The sequence below is a fragment of the Ambystoma mexicanum genome, chromosome 2p, assembly GCF_040938575.1.
Source record: "Ambystoma mexicanum isolate Mex_15411 chromosome 2p, UKY_AmexF1_1, whole genome shotgun sequence".
Taxonomy (NCBI): domain Eukaryota; kingdom Metazoa; phylum Chordata; class Amphibia; order Caudata; family Ambystomatidae; genus Ambystoma; species Ambystoma mexicanum.
Window position 1 is genome coordinate 1,153,018,548 of NC_090923.1, and position 25,957 is coordinate 1,153,044,504.

Sequence of the window (25,957 nt, forward strand, 5' to 3'; positions counted from 1 at the left end):
TTGTGATAAACGTTACCCAGGACAGGAGATACTTTTTATCCTACCTGACTTTTATATTGTGGAATCAGCGCGCCCCACTTTGATTGCTGAGGGAACACAATGTATCCCTTTTTCCACTTCTCATGTAACTTTCTAGTTGGTGACAAGTTCAGCTGAGTGGCTTTTTGTGAACTTAACATGCAGGCTGCTATCTCAGTGGTGTTATGGGACACATCGTGCCCATTGACCTAATGTTGGCTGTACTTTTTTTTTTCTTTTCAGCCGGCTCTTGATGACTTGTCCTTCCCTGAGCCGCCTTGTACCTAATTGGGTGGGGAGGTCCTGCTAGGTCCTTTCTTTGGTGAGCTTCCTCTTGGAAGCCGCCAAGGCTCTCTGCGTGCCTGAAAGGACAGGATGTGAGGAAGGTGACAAACTCCCCTGGTCTTTGTCGTGCAGTGTCTGGCTGGATCCTTCTAAACTGGGAGGTGTGGCTGTCCTTTTGGACAAGCTAGCACCCTGATTTGCATGAAAGCTTGAATGGTGATTGGTGAATCCCAATGGTTTTCCTGCATTAAAGACGATGGTCCTGGAGCAGAAAGGCAAAGTAGACTGTTAAAAAAAAAAATTCCCATTTATGTGATTTCCCTCCAGTTGTGTACACTCCAACTTTCTGCTGCTGTTTTACACCATAGACTGACTTTACTAGGGGAGCACAGCCTTCTGCTGCACTCCCCTGGACTTTTTGCTCACTTTTTATTATGGGGTAACTGACATGCCCTTACAGTCAGTACTGGGAGACTTTCCCTTGGTCCTTGTCAATGTTGCAACTTTTCTGCAACATGTTGCAAGTGCACAATGTACCAGTGCACTTGGGTCTTCCTGTCATTTCAAAAGGCCCTAGATACACTGGAAGGATTTTTTAGATGTGCAGATGTGCCATGGACAGGGTTGGTGGCAGCTTATTTTTTCATATTTTTGTAACCCTTTCCTGCCAGCTAAACTGTATTTACCGCGATTGGCACAAATAGGTAGCCTGGCTCCAAAATGGCCTTACTACGAGGTTTTGTCTTGTCCTTTGGCCATCTTGCCCCTTCACCTTCCCCAGGTCGAGCCGACCCGGGTCAGTCCTTATTTGGGCATGCGTTCTCCCGCGAAATGCCAAGCTTTCGCGAGCTTCTGCATGCCTTGTGTGTGTGTGCTTCCAGGATGTGGGTTGGGCGGTCTGGTTCCAATACACATCCTGGGGTGCCAGAGAGTCTGGTATGCTGTGAATGCCTGAGACCACCGTGGTCCACATGTGGTGTGCCTGTATGTGAGCAAATCTCCCATTGGGTCCTCTTCGTTTTTGCGCGAAGGAACATCTGGATAAAAGAAGGCTCCAAACACCCATACCATGTCGCTCTCTGGAGTTATCAATGAACGATGGATAGGATCCAAGTATCCTGAAACTAAGATGCTGAATCAAGGAACTGCTGGTGACCCGCTGGAAGGTTTGGCACCCTGGGCCCGCAGTGGTCCCACTGGACCCCTCTATCTGATCAAACTAGAAGGTCTGCAAAGACGCTTCGACCCATTTGAATAGTGGGAACAACTATTCTCGGCACTTTAATCAAACCCTGCAAGTAAGTCTTCTCGGAAGTGTCACTGGGCCAACCAGTGGGTTGACCAGCTTGCGCAGGACCTTTGCTCTGATGCTGCAGTTTCGTGGAGGCCCTTGAAACTTAGTACATCGCAAGCTCAGTGTTCATAGCATTCTCACACTGAATTTCGTACACTTGGCATTCCCAGGTCTGAAGTAAAGCGAACGACTGAACCGGACTACATGCGGTTACTGTGTCGCCCAGCGGTGGTGACAAACTTTGCATCCTCCTTGCAGATGTGCTCCTCTGTTCCCTGAAGCCTGCTACATCCACCAGGAGCGGAGAAATCATTTGAACCTGTAATCGAATTGGGCTTGACTGGCAAAGTTTGGTCTGGAGTGTGCCTGGGGTCGGTGAGTACTTGCAATCCTTACAGATGACCCATAGCGCATCCACCTGTTTTTATGCACAAGTGGCCCCTGAGGGCCCCTCTCCTTTCCATAGATCACTTGGGCTATCAAACCATTCCCAACTCTTGGCACCTGCTCTACCCCTTTGGGTAGACCGTCTACGAATAGTGTGAACCTATTCTGCATCACCTCACCCACCTTCGTGTGCTGCTACAGACCCTACAGGAGACACTGTTTTTCGTGCATCTGCACTACTGCGTGCGCTGGCATTGCAATTACATCTGAGCAATAGGCTCCCCTCTTCTTGGGGACTGGACTGCCTTTCAACTAGGATTGATTTCTGCTGAACTGCCTAAAGACTCTTTGCACTACCTGCTTCCTTACCTTTCTAGATTATGCACCCATTTCGTGCATTAACCCTTTAGGCCACTTGGTCTTGTATATATGTATTTTAGTAGGATTATGTTGACACACACACACACACACACACACACACACACACACACAGAGAGACACAGAGAGACACAGAGAGACACAGAGAGACACAGAGAGACACAGAGAGACACAGAGAGACACAGAGAGACACAGAGAGACACAGAGAGACACAGAGAGACACAGAGAGACACAGAGAGACACAGAGAGACACAGAGAGAGACACAGAGAGAGACACAGAGAGAGACAGAGAGAGACACAGAGAGAGACACAGAGAGAGACACAGAGAGAGACACAGAGAGACACAGAGAGAGACACAGAGAGAGACACAGAGAGAGACACAGAGAGACACAGAGAGAGACACAGAGAGAGACACAGAGAGAGACACAGAGAGAGACACAGAGAGAGACACAGAGAGAGACACAGAGAGACACACACACACACCCTTCTAAACCTCTGCCCAGCATGTCAGAGTTCAGAAATCCATCTTAACATAGACCAATGGAAAGAAGAATCAAAAAGACATCGGCAGCCACTTCCAGTGACTGCCTAGTAACCGCTGCTGCTCTAACCTCCCCTTCTCGACATGGAAGATCCAGACTGAACGCCTTCCTCCTTTGGCCTGGTGGACCTAACCAGTCATGACAGACTGCATTTTGAGCCGTCCTTCGAAGAGCTGCGACCATCCTGGGTTGCAACCTGGCCCATTCTGCTGTGCATAGTCTCCTGAAGTGCGGCTTCGTCTGGAACCTTGTGGGCATCCTTCTGGGCCTACAGTGAAACTTTCCCGCACTGAGATGTCTCCTCTTCCAAGTCGGCGACTGAGAAACAAATGGAAGTCTGCTGTGTCACAACCGATTCTGAAACTGATTCCTATGTCGAGTTCCAACCAGCCAGTATCCTGAAGAGTAGTCTGTTCGTCCCATCTGAAGAAGCTGACCATCTGCTTCCCCCTGCCTGACGGACTTTCTTTGGCCTCCAGGCCAAGAATCCAACCAGGAGCTGCTGTCTCCTCAGCTTGAGGACCCGCCAGTGACATTGTGGTTCTTCATCGGAAAAGGTACTGTCGCGCTCCGACGGCTCACTTCGGTGCTTCCTGTGTTGATCTGTACTCTTCCTGAGCCTCTTGAGACACATTGGGGGTGCACAACCTGTATTCCCCCAGGCCTAAGGACATCTGTACTTTGAGATACAATCCTCCAGGGGGTCTATCCGACCTCCCAGAACCCTCTTTATAACAAACATTGTACCTTCCTGCAACATGGAAGAATCCTGCTGAATGTATAAATTTGACAGAGTCTGTATTCCTTTGTTCTTCCGCTCACAGGCCCTGGTCATCCAGTGTCCCAACTGACTGTAAGACTCATCCGCAGATGGGACTGGACTTAAGTGTAGGTTGCCTAGAAGTTACTTACCAGTATCTTTGTTGCATTATATTGAATGTTGGTTAAATAATTGATTTGCCAACTTGAATGCTACGGACTACTTACCTGTTTATCATCTAAAGTCTACCAGTGAAACGTACGCCCCGAACCAGAACACAGAGGCGTACATCAGAACATTGTGTACTAATTTGAGCGCATGTGTGGGAAGTGCGATGATCTGGGGAGGGGACATCAACTGCGTACTGAATCCAAGGGTAGACAGATCGGATGGGAAGATGGATAGACCGGCCCCTGCCGCTAAAGCGTTAGTCATTGCTGAGGGACTTCGGTTTGGAAGATGCATGGAGAGTGAGACACCCCCAGGAGAGACAATACTCACACTATTCTGCCCCACAAGAGTTATCCACGAGGTTAGACTGTCTTCACCTCGCCTGAAATGATAGCAGAGGTTATGCAAATAGAGTACAAGGCTAGGGTCCTTTCAGACCGCTCGCCCCTGGTTCTCAAATGGCAATACTGCCCCCCGAGAGCGAGGATCCCGACATGGCGTCTACGAGCGGAAGCGCTGAGAGACCCCTTCTTTAGGCAGGACGTGAGGGAGGAGATCGTGAATTATTTTGAAACAAATACTGGGAGTGTGGACTCGGCAGGAACATTATGGGAGGCCTTTAAGGTAGTGATGAGGGGAGTAGCCATAGCAAAATCTAGGGGCCTACAAGGTGGGATTCTAGCTGATCTACGGGAGACGGAGGAAAAACTGAAGGAGGCTTTAAGAGGCGGAGATGACGCAGCAGAGAAGGTGGAGTTGACACTCAAGCTACAGCAGAAATGTGTAGAACACTGGGACAGATTGTGTAACCTCAATTATAAAAAATATGTAGAGAGACCGCATGCGGGTGGTGATTAGCCGGGGAGACTTTTGGCGTGGTTATAGAAGAGTGAGATTCCCAGAGTCCCAATCAGGACCATAGAGAGGACGGTAGCGTAGCAGACACCCAAGAGGGAGTCAATCAAGCTTTTATGGACTATTATAAGGTACTATACGGAGATGATGGTGAAAGTAGTCATGCTATGATGAGAGAAACGTTGGAGGACATAGGATTGCCAAAGATAAGTGACGAAGAGAGAGGAACTAGATGCACCAATTACCTTAGAAGAGCTAGAGGAGGTGGTGAGGCAGCTGCCTACTAGCAAGACCCCGGGGACCGAGTTTTATAAAGTGTACATAGAAGGTCCTTCCCCCCAGTGTTAGAAATGCTAAACTAAGCGTTTTAGACAGGAAGTTTACCCGAATCATTGCGAGAGGCCGTCGTACCCCTCCCAAAGCCCAATAAGCCTGGGCACAGCTGCGGCTCCTATAGACCCTTGTCAATGCTGAATCAGGACAGCAAGATATTGACTGCTGTCCTAACAAATAGACTGAAGAAGGTCATTGGCAAACTAATACACACAGCTCAGACGGGCTATGTCCCAAACAGAAGTATTACCAATAACCATAGATGGCTCCATAGAATTGTTGAGCGGTGGTGAAAAGGATGAGGATATGGTGATTGTCTTTGGACGCAATAAAGGCCTTTGATTCAGTTAAATGGCCATGGCTGCTTGCGTCCCTGGAGTGTTATGGGTTAGGGCCTGGATATGTAAGGTGGGCAAAGATATTGTATAGCGAACCACTGGCTAGGGTTAAGACGGGATCTGTGAAATTGAAAAGGTGGCAGCTCAGCAGAGGCACCAGGCAGGGATGTCGTGGTCCCCAATGCTCTACATACTGGCCCTGGAACCTCTTGCAATATACTTGAGACAGCAATATGACATCATAGGTATTGCGGTAAAAGGGGAGCGACATCTGATTTCCCTGTACGCTGATGACATGTTGTACTTGCGATACCCAGAAGAAAATCTCCAGTACATTTTGGAAGTGATGGAGCGATTCACTGGGTTGTCCGGTATAGCGGTGGAAGTCCAGCATGTTCCCATTAGGGAGGTACGCAGGGATTCCAGCGGAGCGATTTCCTGTATTGCAGGTACCATGGGTGGTCAGCACTTTTCGGTATTTAGGGATCAATATATACCATAATGTGGAAGAGGAGCATAGGTGCAACACAGAAGTAGCCATTACAAAAATTGAGAAGTGCATGCAATTCTGGGCCAAGCTACCCTTAGCAATGATGGGCCGGGGAGCAATGCTAAAGATGGTGGTTCTGCCAAGGCTTCTACACTATTTTGGGAATATACCGTACCTGATCCCCAAAAAGTTCTTCACCAAACTAAATAGCATGTGTAGGGATTTTTGTGGCATGGCACGCGGAATAGAGTGGAGTTATGGAAGTTACAGAATTTTCATGACAAAGGTGGGATAAAACTGCCCAATTATGAGGTGTATTATGTGGCAAGCCAGTTGCAATATGTCGCCAAATGACTTTCTGATGAGAACCTCGGAATCTAGGCTGTTTGGGCGAGATTGTGCACCATTTTATTTGAAAGAAATGATGTGGGTACCCAGGGTGGAAATGATGGGGCGCCCTAAGATGCTATTAGGGTGGAAGATATGGTGTAGGGCATGCCAGATGATGGAGAACCCGTCCCCATGCTCTCTGCAGGTGCCACTGGTTGTATTAAAGGGGGCAGATGTGCAGCTAAGAATGATAATCAGGAGCCACTGGGAACCGGTTGGGGTGGCAACAATGGGAGACATTTGGCGGTAGGGCGCTATATTACTTTCGAGGAGCTGCGAGAAGAAAGTGGGTTGCACGAGGGCCAGTACACTACATATTACAGAATGGTGCAGCGAATTAAGAGAATATGGCCTGAAACAGTGCTGAAGGAGGAACCAGATGCCACTATAGATATGATATATGACATAGCTGAGGGGGGGGGGGGGTCATGAGATCTCCAGAATATATGAAATGTTGATGTCTAAAGTGGGGAAGGAAGTCACGCAGTTGAGGATGGACTGGTAAACTGAAGTTGGTGCCCCGATGGAGGATGGGATGTGGGAACGGGAGCAGGGGAATCATAAGAAGGTGTCTTGAAATGCGAAACTGAAACGGATACAACTATATATTACGCATAGGGCATACATGACACCTTGGAGGATATCGAGGTTTGAGAATGCAGGACGGCAAGCATGCCCCAAATGTGATGAGAACGCGGGCATGGTTCATATGTTCTGCTCATGCCCGGTCATAGAACGTTTCTGGGGTGCAGTGAAAGAGAAACTGGGGAAAAAGGGGTTAAGATTGTAGTGGACACAGTGTGGGCCTGTCTGTTGGGGGGTCGGGGGGGGGGGGGGGGTTCCAAGATCACGGAAGCTCGAGCATGTCAGTAAACTAAAGGACCTGGCTTATGTGCTTGCAAAAAGGAGAATTGCCATGGGTTGGAAGACCTGCCATATGCCAAATGTGGAGGTGTGGTGGAGAGATTTACAAAAATGGGCGGAAGCAGAACCCATGGTATGGCAAGAGGCTAGTAACACAGGGGGGGAGGAGGAGACGGAGTCCCTGATGGCCTGGAAATTATTGATAGCTGAGCTGTTTGGGTCAATTGAAGACCCGGCAGGCGTTATAGAAGGGGAGACCGTAACACAGGACGCAGAAACAGAAGGGTTAAAAGAAACACTCGTAAAAGAGGGGGGGGGAGTGGCGACTAGAATTTGTGGAAGTATAATGAAGCGGCTTAAGGTTGCACTGCTTGTTTGGTTTGTATGGTTTTGTTGTGTTAATAAATCAATAGAAATTTTAAAAAAAGTACCAGTGAATTGAGTAATGCTTAACCAATGCCTTATTGTAGAGTTGTGAATTAAAAACTTAGAATGTGTTAGTTGCCTTAGTGTCTATTTTTTTATAATAGCGTTTGTAAATATATTATGCTGACTATGCATAGCTCTTCTTCAAACTTCCTGCTGACCCTCTTGCACCTTCCATCATCCCAGACTGCCTCTCTGCCATCCAGGCCTGGTGCACTTTCAATGATCTCTGCCTCAATGCCACCAAAACTGACATCCTTCTCATTGGGACCCCTGACTTCTACCCTTCAGTCTGGCCTTCCTCCATGGGCTTTTACCCGGCTCCCTCATCTGAAGCCAGATTGTAGTGTTCGCATAGAGTACTGCATGTGATTCTGCCTAACACACAACATTTGGCGACTGGCGGTACACATTCCGGGGCAATTCAATGTGACTGCAGACTCACACAGCCGACAGACAGTGGCCAGCTACGAGTGGGAACTGAACATGGAGGTCCTCCCAACATCTTTCGCCAATGGGGCACTCCAGAAGTGGACCTTTTTGCGTCTGCCACAAACGGGTGACTTCCTCTTTATGCATCCAAGGACGGTCTCAGGGCCTCATCTAGGGGATGCTCTCGAGATTCTTTGGCACAACATAAGGCCTTCCCGCCTTTTCCTCTGATGAATCGGTCACTGAGCAAGCTCAGGAACGCATCGCATTGCACTCTCCTGTTCATGGCTCCTTGGTGGCCAGCCAGATTCCTGGTATTGGAACTTCAGCATTTATCGATTTGTCCTCCGATCAGACTGCTGTTGATTCACAACCTGCTTCACCAGTGCGATCAGCAGATGTGGCACCCCTCCCCACAATCAATCAGCTTGGCGGCCTGGTGCCTGAATTCAAAGCACTAGTGCAGTTTAACCTGTCTGACGACAATATGCGCATTATCCAAGCTGCCAGGAAGCCGCCTAGGAGGTGGCACCGGTTTTGCCACTGGTGTTTAGCTAAGCAACTAGACCCCAGCCATGCTACGATTGACAATGTCCTTTCGTTCATTTCTCATCTGGCTGCTTCAGGCATTCATGTTTTGTAGGACTTGTCGGTATTGCTGCCTACCTGTCCACTGACACCTGTTGCTTTTCTTTGACGAACCCAGTCTTTAAAAGGCACTTCGCAGGTTTATTACATCTTTTTCCACCTGTACGCAATTCTCATCCAAAGTGGGATTTAAATGTGGTCCTGACCGCCTTATGCCATAAACGCTTTGAACCCATGGCTATAATGTATCTAAAGTACCTTTCTTGGAAGGTTGCCTTTTTGATTGCAGTGACTTCGGCTAGGCGAGTAAGCGAGCTTCAGGCCTTGTCCGTGGAACAACAGTTCCTTACCTTCCATAAGGATAAGGTTGTGCTGCGCACTCATCCTTCTTTCCTTCTTAAAGTAGTGACTGAATTTCATTTGAATCAATCTATCTCATTACCTGTCTTTTTTCCGAACTCCGCCTCAAGACGGCGAGAGAGTATTACACAATTTAGATGTCAGACGAGCTCTGAAGTTCTATATGGACAGAAAAACTGAACTCTGGGGGGGGCTCCTCAACTCTTTATGTTCAGAGACCCGAAAGGAAAACCTGCTTCTAAGGCTATCTCCCGATGGATTGCCTTGTGTATTTCAGAAGCATATACTCTTCAGGGCCTTCATTCTCAGAAGGGTATTCATGCCCATCTTGTATGTGGCAAAGCGGCTGCTGTTGCCTTCCAAAAATGTTCCCTGGGAAACCATTGCCAAGACAGCTACATGGGCTTCCCCATCAGCTTTTTGTAAGCATTACTGCTTGGACCAGAGCGCCAGGGCCGATGCTCAATTCGGCCAGGCTGTTCTTTTTAGAAAAGGACTGAAGGGCGATGCACGGAGCGAAGCTCAAGCGGGCAGGGTTACAGCTGCATGCAGTACCAACATTTTTTCCATTTTGATGCTTTCTAACAAAAGTGCTCCGGTCCCGTCCCGAAGGACAGAATGTCCCTACAAATATGTTCAAAAAGGGACTATGTACTAGGAGTAAGGTAGTCACTATGGTGTGTAACTTTGTTAATATGCTATCCTGTGGTAGCATTTGTGGCTCTTAGGACAGGGGGGGGCTTTTTAGGCACCCCATTTTGTGCCCCAGAGTTATTGTCAATATACACTAAAGTTGTGGCATAGACGGGTGTCAGCTGTAGTTAATTTCTGGCTCCACCAAGGTGTGGCCTTTTTCACTAAATTAGAAACCCAAGTGTGCCAGTATGGTAGCCATCGGCAAACTAATGTATTTTTCAAAGTCCTTCTCTCAGCTATTTTGTTCCCAGGCTTATCTTGAACCAGGCATGCCAAGGATGGCCATTGTGCTCACGGAGTCCCACTGCACGTGTGGTTTGGACTGGTCCCTAGTCCCAGACATTACAAAACGCAAGCTTTGCTTGCTGTCTTCAGTGTTTAGTGGTCTGTTTGAGCCGGTAAAACCTTTGTTTGAATGCCCCTTTGTGTTATTGAAAGGCTGGCTTAGGCCAGCCTGGGATTTCTAAAAGTGTGCCTACATGCTGGAGGGTTTTGTCCACTGTTGCAATTTCAGGGCCAGGCCAAGCTCTGTCCTTTTCCCCATAGCTCTGGTTTCTTCTCTTGGCAGTGGGACATACTTTGGGGTGGCTGTTATCTTCCCATTCCCCCACATAAAGTCCATTGCTCTCTTACATGGACTTCAGGAAGATGGTTCGCACCCCACCTATGAACACTGAAAAAAGAAATCAAATACGTGAAAAACCTGGAAACCACCCGACCAGATCACCTACCAAAGACCTATCTGCCACTACAAAGCAAACCTTAAACACTATTCCAATCCAATAAATGCACTTCATCTGGTGAAAGAACTTTGCCCAATCATGAATTGGATGAGAAACCATGATTCCTGCAGCCACATAACTTCCCCTACCGAATACTGTTATCACTAACCATTTCCTAAACCTAGAGCAAACCAAATCGGCAATAAGGAATGGAATTTGAACCAACATTCAAACCTCAGACATTCAGCCTACAACCTCGACGATGAACATCTTTAAATCAATATCTTAACAAGATTTTTTTTTTTTTAAATAGCAAGAAAGCTGGCTCTCCAAATTTGCCCCTGCACCCAAACACCACAAAGAAATCTGTCATGGAAGATTTCTACTTTTGCAATTTCAAGCTTTTGGTACAGTTCCGGCTAGAAGCAAGCAGTTCATTAGAGTGCCTACATCAAACGACGCCAGACACAGAAGAGCCAGCCAACTTTTGTCATATTGCAAACCTACCGTACCTAGTCTGAATTCTAGAGGGCTACGTATACATCCAATTCTTGCCTCATGTAGTCTTTAGGCCTGTGAGAGGCAGCAAGTCAAATTTCGATTTGAGATGTTCGAGAGAGGTGTTTGATTTTAATGGATGATGCACGAAGATGTCCTGTGTAGAGGTTTAAATATTCTGGGATTCGGGGATGGTGTTCTCGAAGGGTTTTTGCAGTACTTGATGTGAGATCTTCCAGTAGTTTTCCCTGGACTTGCAACATCACAAACCTACACCTCGCTACAACAGACATACTCTGCCCCTGCCAGCACATTCCCACACTAGAGGCAGGAGACAGCCCCCCCCCCTGACTACAAGCCATAGATGCCTCCTACACTTCACACTAAGAAAGCTTACAAGCATGTAGAGCTCTCAAGGTACTTCTGATCTGTCTTCCGATCTGCCACTTCGACAAAAAGCACTGTATTCTTGCCTTTCGCCTCCCAACTAAACCAAACCCACCAATTCCCTTCCAGATCCAACACTGCGACTGCAGACCATGCACATGGAAGTGGTGCGATGTACAAATTCTAACATAACATTTGGTGTTCAACGTAACATCAATCCATTTGACTGCTCGATGTAGGTGTTACACATTTTTGCTTCTTGGCTCTGGATTCGTTTGCAAATCACTCAAAGTACATTTTGGAACAGGAGCACCATACACCACCTCGCAACATTGTCGTGGTGAAAGGTTTCTGCAGCCAAGGTGTTTATGAAAGGCTTTGGTACTCCAGATAAGATTTTGAGTGGGGGAGTATTTTACATTCTGTCTTTATACTTCGAGAGTAAATGCTATTTCGGGGGAGTTTTAAGAGTCCCAAAAACCTGTCATTCAGCCAACTCATTAAAAAAAAAAAACTATTAATCATATCATGTTAAGTGGTCCACAACATGGTTTAATTTTTGATTTTGATATATATAAAGCGCATATCCCCAAGAGGAACCTGGCAGAGAACTGCATCTAGGTGCTGATGGGAATGGCTGAATAAGGTAGGGTACCTGCTTTAAACTGGCCACAGAAATTATTTAAACAGATACGTTTTCAGTTGCTTTCGGAACCCAGGTAGGGAATTAATTTTCTGCCAATATAGTGGGAGGGAGTTCCAGGCACGAGGTCTCAGATAAGCGAACTGTGTCTCCCCGTGAAAGGTATTAGAACGCAGGATGCGAGTGGGACAGTGAGGTATGATTTTAGATGTCAGATACGTTGGAGCAAGCCCATGAATGCATTTAAACATGAGGCATAGGATCTTAAACTCTATCCGCTGCTGAACAGGTAACCACCAATGGACGGCTTTCCGGAACTCTAAAAGACTTTTTCCGTGGCACTGGGAGAATCAAGCGGACTGCTGAATTTTTAGTCACCTGTAAGCGCTGCAGTTGGTATTTTGGGAATAGCAGAGCATTGCAGTAGTTCAATTTTAAATTTGGCAAGGGTACCTACTACTACCTGTCCAATGGTAGAAGAGAAGCTCTCACAATTAACATAAGCAGTGTAGTAACACAAACAACATTTCACAAATGGAGCCGATCAGCTGTAACACCACCATGGCCCTCTGTGCATTACATTCATTTTTTAATTACTCGCTCATACATAACTGGTCAGCTTGAATAGCAGAATTGTTGCCTTCCCTCACATAACAGAAAATGTGGATCAGGGCAACAGCAATGCAAGCGTTCATGTATAACCAAGTGGATCAGTGCAAGGAAAAGAAAGGGTAGAAGATTCCTACCCACACAACATCTGCAGAGTGTCTCTGCAGTGGAAGCTTCACCGCATATAGAACAGGTGCAACGTAGACTTCAGGAGTGCCCACACCCCGATGGTTATAGAAAAGATATGTACAGACCTTAGATCATGATTTCCTCGAATAGAACATGAATGTCATGATACAAGATGACCACACCGATCAAAAATCGCGGGTCTCGGCGTGCAAGTTCACTCTAAAGGACAAACTGCATACGATGGAGCAGTGCAAGCTCCCCCACATTGAACAGGTAAATGAAGGCCCTGTGCCCTCAGCAATGCAAGCTACACTCGCATAGAATAGGAATAACCTAGGCCTCTGCAGTCCAAATTCCCATCACAAAACATGCACAGTGTGGGCTTTAACAATCCAAGCTCCCCTCGCAGAGAAAAGGTACAGAAGAAAACGCAGTGGAAACGTCACCTACATGGAACAGAAACATGGACCTTTGTAGTGGAAGCTGCACACAGGTCAAACTATAGCATTAATAGCAGCTAGTCCAAATACATAGACTAGCTTTCTGGATTCAGGAAAGCTCCACTTGGTAGAAATTCAACAAGCCATAATTCCAACTAGTCCTCGAACTAAGGAAGGTTTGAACATTGCCAAAAAAGAAATGTAGCAATTTGCTCATGAACACACTTCATTACTTCAACAAAAGGGCACAATGGCACAGCAAAAAGGTAAATCGTTTTTAAAGTTAGTCAGCAGCACCTGAGACCCAATTGGATAACATTCATTTGGTAGGAATTTACCCTTCGAGCATCAACGCCCAGCTGTTCTGCAACCTTTCCTACGCCCTAAAGCAGGTTTCAGAATCGAACATTTTTCAGTAGACTAAGTCACTCAATTGTCCTTTCATTATTACTCTACAAAGGTATGCACATTTGATTTCTTCTTTATATATTTTGTTAATTTTAAAAACGCAAACAAACCTGGCCAATTGCACCTTAAAGCCGAACTGTCTTGAATTTGTTTTGAGGTTTGATAGAATACATTTTTTAATGACTCCTCGGTTCTCAGAGCTAGTACTAAATGATATGCTAGTGTTGTGATAAGATGATGCTCAGAGGAAAGTCCTCAATGCTAAGTTATTACATGCTAAATTCTATGGGCCTCATCACGAGTTGGCCAGTATCCTGGTGGTATTACTGCCGGGATTCCGGCCGTGCTAATAGTTACGCCACCCAGTCCGGCGCTATTGGCACCGGATCAAGGGCTCGGCGGTAATGGATATTCCCCATTGGGTCCATTGGACCCATTGGCATTTTCGGCGTTTGCGCCCGTAAATTGAGATTTTTCCGGCGCATTTACCCCCAGCATAGAGCTTGGGGGTAAATGCTGCCAGACTCATGTTTGGGCGGACCCTTAAATGCGGCGGTAATAGCATTTAAGGTCTACCACCCAACTCGTGATGAGGCCATATATTTAATCTCCTGGTCAAATTTTGGCTGGACAGTTTGCCTTTCATTCTTCAGAGGTCAATAGACTGTTGGTTGACGTGATAATGCAAGTTGGAGTAACCCTGCATGAAGCACTATATAGTTGCATTCCTATCTCGACCACCTCGGACAAGTTTTGCTGGGTTTCAGTTGCAAATGTAACCATTTCATTTATTTGAAGCCGCACTTACATTGGCTGAAGTCGGTTTTCAACTGTTTCGGTCAAAGGCTTGAATATTAAGATTCTGGCCCCCTCAGTTGGTATGACTGTTATCCCTGAGAAAGGCCCCTGATGCCACTGACAATTTACCCCATTGACTGAGATAAGGTTGGTTACATGTTTTAACTAGTCATTGCATGCTCATGCGTAGCCACAATCAGATTTTGAGATGTGAATAGTTCACTGTTTTTGTAATTAGTGAGAATAAAATGGTTCCCTCCTGTGAAACAGTGCAATTATGTCATCGGTAACCAAGACATAGCTTAGCTTGAGTTAATAGAAAACCTAAATCAAAGTCTGATATTACATTAGTGGAAAACATTCCCCTACACATCACATAACATCCACAGGAAAATACTTTTGTGCAATGCCAGCATGCATTCAGGGAAAATGCTAAATGTGTTTCTGATAGAGGATATTTCCCAATTGAAATCAGGTGTTCAGCTTTGTTACTAAACAGGTAAAGTAACCATGCATAACGCTTCTGTTTGCTCCATGGTCCTCGAACACAAAATGAAGCAATGTAAACCAAGCCGAAGTTGAACAGAAATAAACATGCTGATTTTTTTTTTAAAATTTTGTATTTTTTTTTTTTGGGAAAGGCTCAGTGCACGCTGCTCAATGTTTGAAGTGGCCTGCAATTTCATCCATGCAAATAAAAATCCAAGTGTTCTGGTTTCTGCAAGTCACTTGCTTTTTGCACTGCCTTCTGAATTGGTGTATAAATGGTATGCAAGGGCAGCGGAAAAGTGTCAAGTTTAGAAGCTTAAAAAGGCTGATGCAACACTTATCTGGAGACCTGGAAGGCGTAAAGCACATTTACCAACCACCCTTGCTGGGATCTACATACCATCCTTGAAAGATTAATGGGACCTCTTTTTGAACCAATGCATATAAAGCCTCTTTTAAGGGTGCGTACTTAAAACATATCCTTCCTTATTGCAGTCACCTATATTGGGATAAGCACGTTCTGTCAAACCAGTTGTCACTTAACAAACGCATAAAGTGGTTATTAGAACATCTTTGTCCCCTCATACTTTTCAGAATTTCACTTGAACCAATCAAAAGAAGTCTTCCCCAATCCATAGAACACCTACTGTTTTAACAGAAGTGATCTTTCTCAACAGTACCAAGGAACTGCAAAAAACAAGCCAATTCTTATTTTCCTTCTCTGCAGGCAGAGTGATTGTGTTCCACTGTGCCATGTTGCCAACCCCCTCTGCTATACTTTATCAGATAAACTTCTCCTGTTCACCTCTAAATTACGTCCCACACATATGGCTTTTGAGTCAAAAGTTCCATTAGATATTAGTTGGGGTAGTAGACATCCTAGCATTGAAAAAGCTTTCACACCCCCCTGCTTGAGCTAAAACACTCGGGTAACGTAGGCCAAACAGTAAAGCTAAAACTTAAGATGAATGGGGCAATGTTTGGTAGTAGAGTTAAATCTGAATAAGGTTAAGACCCATACAAACAAGTGCAAACCTAAAACTAAATTATTACAGTACTACACAAAGGTACATTTTAAATGTTCAATGGAAAGTAAAAATATCAATATCCAAAGCTCACAATTGGGTAACCTCATATGGGTTAAACACTAATTCAGTACCACAATCGGTTACCATACGACCATCTAAAACTCGATCTAGACAAAAAGGAAATGGTCTCGCCTCATGCTGCACCTGAAATCCCTTCACCATGGGCTTTGGAAATTGGTAAATGCCCTAAATCGTCTAAAGAGAACCTAGGCATATTTCTTGACCATTGACTAATGTTGGAACCCCAAGTCAACGCAACAAAGTGTTGCTACCATATCCGATCTATGTGGATTTTGTCCCTCTCCTACTAGAATACTAGCTGTCCTCTCCCTTGTTCTTTCAAGAATGCACTACCAACAGCATTTACAGATATGTGCCGTACTACCTCCCAAACTTCAATAGCAGTTAGACTACCCCACTAAAACTCAACAGTAAGAAACACAGCACCTGGCTGTTAAAGCACTCCACTCGCTACCAATAAAGAAATATGCTTAGACCAAAGTAGTAAGTCAAAGCATGGAATTGCACTGCACTCCAGCACCATATAGCTAGTATACACTTGTCCAGCCCATGCCTACACCATCTATTTGAATCTTTAGGTGTCCCTAAAAGGTACTTGAGTTGCCTAGAGCGCCCAATACGCTAGAGAAAGCAAGACAATGAAGGCAGTTGGTGCAGAGCAAAGGGACTGAAGTCAGATTGTAGATATCTGGGAAGCAGCTACCACGGCAGGAGTCCAAGGGGATGACTGGCAGAAGTACTGACACGGTCCATACTGCCCTGGATCAGCCCAATAGGTAAGAGCTTTACGCCCAATGCAAACCCCATCGGGATTGGTGCTGTTTCTGAGTTGAGGGATTTCAGGTCATGGAAGGGGGGAACCCAGATTTGGTCCCTCAGTGCCCTGAGGATACCCAGAGTTCTAGCGGCTAGACCAGGAGGAAGACCTGTGAAGCACAGCTGTATCCGGGACTTGAAGGGAAGATGCATGCTCCAATTACTGTAAACAGGCGATTCTTGAGTACAATAGCAGATTACTTGATCTGACCAGTCCGAGAGGGAAGGCACCTTGCAGAATTCATCAGTTGAGCATAAGGTGGCTTGCTGCACAGAACTTGGCTGAACCAGTGCTGGTTCATGCAGCAGTCCTTTGGTGTCCCTCTTTAGTTTCGGATCTCTTCAGCGCCAGAAGTCGACTTACATCCTGGGTCCAGCTCATCTCCTTGTACCCAGAGTTCGGTCTGGGGGCTACCTCATTGCATTCATGACAGCTACTCACATGGGGAGCTGAAGTGCAGACACTCCTTTGCTTCCCCTACTCACGCCATGTCAAAACAATTCTGTGAATCAGCCGGCCTGTATGCATAAAATGCTTCAAGAATGCAAATGTCTGTCCTTTTTTAATTAAAAGTAAACCCATTGCTTTGGACCAACCACTCGATGGCACCCTGTGCAAAGCATAGGACTAAACCGATGCAAGACTATCTGTTACACTCGCAACTCTGTAGATTAGATCACAAATTCCATGTTATTGGAGAAAAATGCTTTTCCATGTAACTTTTGATCCCACGGAGGATCCAACAGATTTAGCAAGTTTACCAGCGTGGGGTCTGGCATGGATTCACATGCTCATGAATATTCCCAGTCAGGCTGGGCATCGTCAGTAAATAAAAAAAATCAGTTTCAAATCTGAACGGTTTTTCTCCTAACAACCAATCACTGGTCTCTGGGTTATACTGCCCCCCAGCCAATGACTGCCCTCCACGTAAGCCCCTCCTCTGGCAGCCATCTTCAGATTTTTACTGCACGTTCAAATGTTGGGAGTCCTTGTGCTATAGCTCTCGAGCTTTTACTGCGTTTTGCGATTATTTATTTTTTTAAAAATGTAAAAAAGAAATTTCCCCTAAGAGTTCTACTCTATTTTTCCAGTCAATCGAGCTTCAAGCTCCATCGATCCATCTTTTGATTAACGGGGCTCCATTTTTCGGATTCTTCAGCGCCCCTCAAGGGTGATTTTCTGTCAAGTTTCTTCTTGGAGGATTCCAGAAGCTTCTTCAAGCCCTACCCCGCGTGTAGAAGGCAGAGAAGGAAGACTCGACGCCTCGGTTCATGATTTGTCCAGGATGCGGTCTACAGAACATCTACTTGGACGATGGGCATTCTGTGTGCCTCTACTGCCTGCATTCAGACCAAACGCACGTGGAGGATGACTGCGTTTTGCCAGGAGATGGTCCCCAGCACCATGAAGGATCGGCGCAGGCGTCTCACTGAGTGGCTTCAGGCCAAGGCCCCTGCTACGGGCGAGTCCCGGCAGCATGCCTCCCCCAGCCACAAGAAGAAAGCGGAGTGGTCTTCTAAGATCTTTGAGGGCATTCGAGCGATGGGGACCCAACATAAGGCCAAGCACCGCGGGCACAGAGTGCCGTTGCGACGGGCTCCCTGGCGGCCAGGGCGAGCACAGCGTCTCTGGCACCTTCGACCACGATCCAAAGGCTCCGGTTCGGCGAAGAGGAAGTCTGATCACCCGGGTAAACTTCTGGAGAAGCCCTGGGCGGAATAGTCTAAGGTTATGGGGGAGAGGGGGGGGGCAGGGTGATGACACCCCCCCCCCCCCCCAGGTGAAGGCCCCTAGCTCGGTACAGTCCCCCAAGGCGAGACTACGCTGGAGAAGGATGCCCATCTATCTGAAACCGTCTCCCCTGGTTGAGAAGAAGGGGGACACGGTAGTCTTGCAGGGCACAGACATCTCCTCTGAGGAGGAGCTTTCTACTCTCCAGACCATTTTGGAGAATACATTCGTAGAGGCCAAGACCTACGGGAAGGACCCAGACGAGGTAGACGTCGAGAGTGGCGGCGACACCGACTAGGAGCAGGCCGTGGAGGAGTTGGAGAACTCTACACCGCTGCCTCCGTAGCTCCCACCTCAGCAACCACCTCAACTCCCAGCGGACATTTCGGTGGACATTCTCCAGGCACTCCACACCTTGTGTTCGGAGATTCGGACGAGGATGCCCTTTCCGCTGACGGAAGATTCCGCAGCGCTGGGCCATCGGGTGCGCCCCTACCAAGAAGAGTAGAGTTCACACTCCACCACCTTTTTTCCCGTCCCCACCCTTCCCACCGAGGGAGGATACGGACCCGGACATGGCGACGACTGGAATGGGCACGGGCGACGGCAGGTTAGGAGACCTCCAGTGTCTGCGGCAAAAAGCCTCACCGCCCGACGAGATAGGCTTGTTCCATGCAATGATCTCTAGGGGCCTCGGACCTGTTTCAGTTGAACCCTGAGGAAAAGAAGAAAGGGGTTCCTGTACCAACACCACAAGGCAAAGAGGAAGACTGTGTTGTCGATCCTTCTGTTGGACGACATTTGGGGCAAAGAGGGACCGGTACGAAAAGTAGTACAGGGTGCCAAACTCTGCACCCAAATGTTTTAGGTCCCAGCCTTCCTCGGATTCGGTAGTCTCGGCGGCAGCGAGGAAGAAATCGAAGAAATCTTCTGGTTCTGCTGCACCAACGACCTCCTGGACAGCGAGAAGAAGTTGGATGCCATGGGACGCCAAGTCATCACATCGGCAGCGACGACCATCAAGGTGGCCAACACCCTTGCCATCGTGGCGCGCTACGACAGGGAGCTCTGGTTTAAGATTGCTCCCCTCGTGGACTTCCTTCCCAGTGACAAGAGAGCGGAAGGGTTGGAGATCCTGCAGGAGGGCAAGGTGGCATCGGATCATGCCATTACAGTGGCCATGGACATTGCCGACACAGGATCCCGCCAAATGGGCAACTGCGTTTGCCTTCGTCGCGAGGATAGTTGAAGGCCACCAACTTTCGCGAGGAGGTACAGTCGAGGGTATTGGACATGCCCTTTGGGGATAATTTTGTTTGGAAAAAACGTGGATGAGTCACTTCAGGCCATCAAGGCGGCTAGTGAGAGGGCTCGTGCCTTGCGTACGCTTCAGCAGCGACGGCTGTCCTTTGGCACTTCCAAAGGCAAATCCCAAGGTTCCTTCAAGGGCTTCGGTGGAAGCTCATCGTCCTACTGTCAACCGTCCCGCTCTTAGGCCCAGGAGGCCTACAGGGGCCGCAGCAAGGGCGGAGGAGGTCGCAGTCGTCGCCAAGGTCCCCAAGGTGCCGCCTCCTTGGCAAAGCAAGATTGAACCGGCCGTGACGTCGGGCCTCTACCCACGCAACCCAGTGGGAGGCCGGCTGGCAAACTTCACCAGCGTGTGGAAGACCATCTCCACCGACTGTTGGGTGCTGGACGCTCTGGCACACAGACTGGAATTCCCACAAAAGTGTCCGCGCATACCACCCATGGCCAGGCAGGTAAACCACGTGCCTCAGTGGAGGTGTGGGCCATGCTGAAGAAGGGCACGATAGAGCTTGTTCCAAAGAGGCTCTGAGTTTACTCTCGGTACTTCCTCGTCAAGACGACTGGTGGTTGGGGGCCCATCCTGGACCTCCGCCACCTGAACAAGTACATCAGATCCCAGATCAGCATGTGCTAGGACAGCTGGAAGAAGGGGATTTCCTATTGTCGCTGGACTTGGAGGATGCCTCCTTTCACATCCCCATTCACAAGGGACACTGCAAGTTTCTGCGCTTCGTGATTCAGGGGCAACATTATCAGTTCAAGGCCCTTCCCTTCGGATTCACTTCCGCCCCAAGGGTTTTCACCAATTGCCTGGCGCCAGTGGCGGCGCAGCTGCGTCTAAGAGGGAACCACGTTTAGCCCTACCTGGACGACTTGCTCATCCGAGCGGAATCGAGGGAGATTGCTGTTGCACACACGGCGGAAACGTCCAGCTGCTGACGGAGCTGGGGCTCTCGTGAACTATGAAAATCTTGCTTGGTGCCATCGCAGGACGCACGGTTTCTGGGAATACGGTGGCATGCCTGGCGTCTCCGTCGGTGGAGAGGATAGCGGCCATCCTGGGCAAGGTACAACGGCTGTTGACCCTGAAGATTGCAAGGGTGAGGTCCTTAAGGTCCCTTCTCGGCATGTCGTCATCGTGCATATACCTCATTCGGCTGTGCAGACTGCAGATGCGGCCACTGCAAGAGTGCCTCGACGCCGGTTGGATTCAGGTAACGGGAAGCTTCGAGGACAAGATCTCTCTAGACGAGAATTTCCATCAAGCAATATAGTAGTGGGGAGTCTGCACCCATTGGTCGGCGGGCACAGACTTCCAGACCCCACCTCATCAGGAGACTGTCACGAGGGACGCCTCCCTGGAAGGATGGGACGCGCACACTGGAAGTCTCCACGCAAGAGGCCTGCGGCTACCGGAGAAGTCATTGCATATCAACGTACTGGAGCTACGGGCAGTCTTTCCTTCCGTCCCTCAAGGGCAATGTGGTACAGGTCTTCACAGACAACACCACCACGATGTTCTACATCTGGAAGCGGAGGGCCACCAGATCCTCAGCACTATCCAGAGAGGCGTGGGACCTATGGCACTGGGATGTTGCCCAGGGGATAATTCTCGTCCCGTTTCATCTGGCAGGAGTGAATGACCCCATCGCCGATTCCCTCATCGGGGAGCTGCGCTCATGCCACAAGTGGGAGCTTCGGCAGGACCAAGTGGAGTTTCTGTTCCGATGATGGGGCAATCTCCACATCAATCTGTTTGCGACGAACACCAAGTGGCAGAGGTTCCCCCACCCGTGTCGCATGGAGGATGCATTCTCATTCCCCTGGGGACGGCATGTTTCTGTATGCGTTGCTGTTGCTTCTGCGACTAGTAAATCAACTCAGACGGTCCTGGTGCAGGATGATCCTCGTCACACTGGCATGGCCAAGACAGATGTGGTACCCAGACCTTCTGGACTTGTCAGCGTCCCCTCCAGTTAAGCTTCCGGCGTTCGCAGATCTTCTCGCCAGGGAAGGAGGTGCGATTCTGCACCAAGACCCAGGATCGCTGAACCTGAAGGCCTGGCTCCTGCAGCACTAGAGTTTGGGGGCTACTATCTCCCAGCGGATTGCAAGGAGGTGCTTGCGAAGGCCAGAGCTTCATCTACTCTCAAATGCTATGGGCACAAGTGGGAGAGGTTCGCCGTTTGGTGCCATAGTCGGATCGAACTTTTACAAGTCACTACTCCGCAGTTGCTTCCCTATTTACTGTCGTTGGCCAAGGCAGGACTGGCCCATGCTTCCATCAAAGTTAATCTTGCGGCTATTTCCTGCTACACCAGATCTCTGTGATGATCATCCTTATGGTCACATAGATAGGTCAAGGAGTTCGTCAAAGGACTATTTCGCTCATTCCTGCCGCTGAAGGCTCTGGCCCCGGCATGGGAGCTCAATGTGGTGCTTACTAGGCTCATGGGTCCTCCGTTCGAGCCTATGCATTCGGCGCCACTGAAATTTTTGTCATGGAAAACAACTTTTCTTATGGCAATCGCCTCCACACGACGAGTGGGAGAGATCCAGGCCCTCTTGTAAACCACCTTACTTGACATTCCACAAAAAGAGGGTAATGCTACGGATGCACCCTTCCTTCATGCCCAAGGTGCCGTCGTACTTTCATCTAAACAAGCCCTTGGTGTTACCTATATTCTTCCTGCCACCTTCGTCGCTGGCTGAGAGGACTTTGCACTCGCTGGATGTGGCTAGAGCACTGAAGTTCTATGTGGACCACGCAAAGAGTTTCCGGAGGACGCCGCCATTTTTTGTGAACTTTGGTCCTGTGAACCATGGGCAGGCCCTCTCTGAGGCTTCCATTTCCATGTGTCTCCAGCTGCATCACCCATCACCAGTTGGCGAACCGACCGTTGCCTGGCCGTCCGAGAGCCTATACGACCAGAGCGATCGCTGCAACTACAGCGTTCCTGTCTGGTGTGCCTCTGCTTGACATCTGCAGGGCTGCTACGTGGAGGTCTACGCACACCTTCACAAAGTTCTACTGCGTTGACAGGGATTCCAGGGAGGAGTCCAGAGTCGGCCAAGCAGTGCTGCTCAAACTGTTGGCTTGAAGGTGAGCCTGGTGAGGAGGTAAGAGATGCTTAATGTTGAGCCTTGCCACCTCTCGCGGTTGTGCATGTGTACTGCTATGTATTCTTTATTCATGAGCATGTGAATCCATGCTAGACCCCATGCTGGAGAAGGAACAAGTTACTTACCTGTAACTGTTCTCGAGCATGGGTCTGGCATGGATTCACATGCAAACCCTCCCGCCTACCCCTCTCCTACTGCCACTTTACGTGCTACCAAATCTGAAGATGGCTCCCATAGGGGAGGGGCTTGGGTAGAGGGCAGTCATTTTCTGGGGGCAGTATGACCCAGAGACCAGTGATTGGTTGTTAGCAGAAAGACGGTTCAGAAAAGAAACTGATTTTTTTTTCTTTACCAGGGATTCCCAGCCTGATGGGGAATATTCATGAGCATGTGAATCCATGCCAGACCCATGCTGGCGAACAGTTACAGGTATGTAACTTGTTCCTTTCTGATGCTTGTGAATCTGCTTAGAATCGCATGCTTTGCATATAGTCGTCATCTAGTGATAATCGCAGAGTATTGCATCTTGCCTTTCGATACTCGAAAGGGACGTCAACCTGGGTGTGCTTGTAACACTATCCCTAACGTGACATGTAGTGTACCCAAAATCCCTCACATGTCGAGGTCCCTCAGATTGTTTTTTTCCATCCAGTTAGTTGGTCGCCTTATGTGGAGCTCGTAAATTGCTAGTTATGTTACATTACCAACGACTGTTGGTCGTTTAGTATTCATCCATCATTCATCGATGACTACTTCTAAACCAACGATTAAGACTGCATATTTCTGCGGCTGGTGATCCTGTCGACTGTGGCCTCGGCCCTCAGGCTGGGCCTATACAGTAGGGAGAGTGGGGACCCGGGGTTGGATTCTTTGTAGAATGCATTTCCTTTGCCACTCTTTTCCAGTCAGGTCCCTGGGTAACAGAAGGCGTTAGGTTAGGCATTACTAAGTGTCAATAGTGGTTGTAGTAGGTAGGTAAGTAAGGTCAACTGCATTGAAATGGCATTTCCTTAATCTAACCATTATATCAGCCAGCAGCTATTTTCCCAGCTCAAGATGGTGGAGTACTTCCTGTCCAGCAGTGATTGGCCAAGAACTACTGTGATTTCGTTTGGAACCTAAGGAGAGGTTCTAAACTGCCTTTCGTTTTAGATCTGATCAAGTGTGGTCACAGTATTCAAGAGCTCCTGTCAAAGCATAAGAAACCAGAGGAAGAGATATCCAATTACCAGTAACAAGCCATCTGAAAGACCCAGTGATAAGGAAATTCAGATAAGGGACTGAAGTTTACCAAAAATCAAGAGTATATTTTCAATGTAGTTTTTTAATTGAAGTTCGGTGTATAAGGTTGTTCATTTAAAGTTGTTGAAGGAAAGTCAGACAGAATTTCCTACAACTTGTGTAGTTAAACTTTCAAGTTCTAAACTTATTTAAAGATCCAACAGAAGGTTTTTGCAACACATTGAGAAGTAGTTTGCTGTGCGCGCCCCAGTGTTGAAGCTACCTGTATTCATGCCAGCATGCGCGCATGGCAATAAGCCTTGCAGAGTAATTGATTCAGTTCGTGAATGTGTCATGTGCTGGCAGCGTTTGAGTAAAGGACCTTGCGGCGTTAGGCGATGTGACGGCGAGTAGGCATGTCTTATCGTCTTGGTTACAGCTGTGCTACGCGATTCATTTTGGATCAGCTGAGGTGATTCGTTTGACACCAGCAATTAAACGGCCCCAAAACATTTCTGGTATGGAATTAGCACTCAAAAAACCAAATCTAGTGAACAGTCGAGATCGGACTTCACCGGTTCCTTGGCAGTCCATTAAGAGATGTTTCAAAGTTTGGGCTTTCGGGTTCGAACAACTTTCACATAGCTTTAAGGCCAGAGCCCCTTGGCCTCTTTGTGCTAGGACTTCACCAGTTCTTGCTACATTTAAACAGATTCTGAGGAAATATTCCTTATTTTCCAGTCTGGAAATTTAGCCAAATAGCTTGGAACGAAGCCCAGATTCTTTTCTTCAACTATGAATTGATTGGATCTTGTTTTGGCCTGCATCAAGTCAATTGTAGTGATCCAATCCATTTCTGCTTTATTTATTTTTTTGGCCTTGCAGGGATTATATAGCGGAGTATCCAAATCTGTACTTGCCTTTGATAATTCCTCAATGGCCCATTCTTCCAACTTTCTCAGTCTCTCCGAACCGCCCCTTTCAGAATGCTCTCTAATGTCCCTGTATAAAGAATTCTCCTGTGCAGCTGAAATAAGCCTAAAGAGTGACATCAGCTTCCAATGATTTTTAAGGAACTTAACCCTAGTTCGAATCTGAGTAGACTCATTGAGACACACATGGGGAGATTGAGAACTTTCTTCCACACCATACTCTCCCATTTCTGCCAGTCTGTGTGCCACATGAGGGGTTTGGTTTCAAGCCCATAAAGTATAACTGGTATAACTTTTGCTTTGTAGAATCGAATCAGTGGCAGTATAGAGAATTTACAATATTTTACTGGAATTGTTTTCATCTGGGCCAGTAATTCTTTTCCACCTTGCAAATCTCAGGAGACGCATATATTTTAAAGCCCATATATAACAGTTCCTCAACACACTAGATTTGCTGACCTCCTATCTCCCAATGACTGTAAGGAATTTTTTAATGACTTTGTCAACACCATGATTTCAGATTATTTTTTTTTTTAGGTTAAGGGCTTAGCCATTCTCCCTAGCGTAACTGTCCAGTCCATACAGTAATCTCTGAAGTCCCACAGTAGCGCAATCTAGAAGAACCACGTCATCCGCGTATGCCAGCCAGTGGACCCTTGATCTTCCGATCATTGGACTGGCCAATGCACATGGCTTCAAGCAGTCCCTCGCGTCTGCCAAATATGAATTGAAAAACAGCAGGGCACCCAAACAACCCTGCCGAACCCCCTTTTCCACTTTGATAGACTCGGACAGATTTCCTTCCTCATCAATTCGAATTCTTATGGTATTGTCTTTGTGGCACTCAATCGGCATGGCGAGCAGCACCTCAGGGATGCCCCATGCTCTTAACTTTGCCCACAGTCTGCACCTGTTGACCTGATCAAAAGCTCTAGAGAAGTCCACCCAGGCCCCATACAGCAGACTTCTCTGACATGACATTGAGA

At 47.7% G+C, this 25,957-nt stretch overlaps 1 protein-coding gene across 2 annotated transcripts in view; it reads left to right on the forward strand.

The window, feature by feature from the left end:
• The window catches only part of LOC138567250 (protein SET-like), a 321,007-nt gene that overhangs the window by 189,090 nt on the left and 105,960 nt on the right, over nucleotides 1–25,957 (forward strand). The window lies entirely within an intron of this gene.